This window comes from Lucilia cuprina, chromosome 2 (genome assembly GCF_022045245.1).
Source record: "Lucilia cuprina isolate Lc7/37 chromosome 2, ASM2204524v1, whole genome shotgun sequence".
NCBI lineage: Eukaryota > Metazoa > Arthropoda > Insecta > Diptera > Calliphoridae > Lucilia > Lucilia cuprina.
The window spans coordinates 16,929,397-16,930,490 of NC_060950.1; the positions used below are offsets into that span (position 1 = coordinate 16,929,397).

General features: G+C 26.1%; 1 protein-coding gene across 4 annotated transcripts in view; it reads right to left on the bottom strand.

Annotated features, from left to right (window-relative positions):
- Positions 1-1,094, bottom strand: part of LOC111682254 — an 81,828-nt gene that overhangs the window by 37,988 nt on the left and 42,746 nt on the right. The window lies entirely within an intron of this gene.

A 1,094-nucleotide genomic window follows, 5' to 3' on the forward strand; every position in this document is an offset into this window, starting at 1 on the left:
AGGATTAGTGCCAAAAAATGCAACTCTAAGCAAATCATAATAAGTTACTGTGAATGAGTCTCAATCATAATGTAAATAAATAAAAACTTGTCAAGAAATATCGTCACAGTTCTAGTTCATTTCTAGTTCAGTTTTATTTTAGTTCTAGCACAGATCAAGTTTAGTTCAAGTTTTACATCAGTTCTAGAGAGGAGCGCCATCTATTTGTGAAGTTTAAAATTACAACTTATCAACAATAATCAGATGATCGTATGTTCAATCCTGGTTGTATATAAAAAGAGTGATAGAAAGAATTTGACCATAGGTTGTTATGAAAATATCATTGAAAATTTCTAAAATAAGTTTGAAGTTTAAACCGTGTTTTTTTTGTGTTTTAAGACATCGCCGACTTTTTCCAGACCTTAACTATCCTAATTTAAAGAACAATATGCTAATGATCACATGTTGTCAAATTTGTGTGAAATCTCTTTTACGCTTTTTTAAATTAAATATAAAGAAAATTTCTTACAAATCATAGACAAAATATCACACATACATTTTTTTTGTAGCCTTTAAAAATGTGCTTAATCATTCAATTATATATTTTTTTGTATTTTTATTAGTCGAAGTCAAGAATTATCTCAAGTTCAAATAAAACTAAAAAACCAAACATGACTAAATGTTTAAACAAAATAAAAACCCCTTAAAATAATATTTATATATTTGTTTATTTGTTTGTTTTATTACAAAGTGTACACACATAATATGGTTTTTATCAAGATTTTATAAAAATAATAAAAATAAATTCTTTTCAAATTAATAAAACAGCCAACACACGCCACTGTCTTATCAAATAAAACAAAACAATCATTAAATTTAGTTCATTTAAAATAACTGACAAATCATTGATTGTTATTATGATTCTGAAATGTCTCCGTGTTAGTTAGTTGGTATTTGGTAGTAGCGTTGGCGTTGAGGTAAAAATCCACATTTGTTTTTTATAAATATATGTAGGGTAAATGTACCAATAGTCGGCAGTTTAACTTTTTTCTCTTTTTCAAACTATCCCCCTAAAGAGTCGGTAAATGTTATTACTATGATTTTTAGTTATTTCA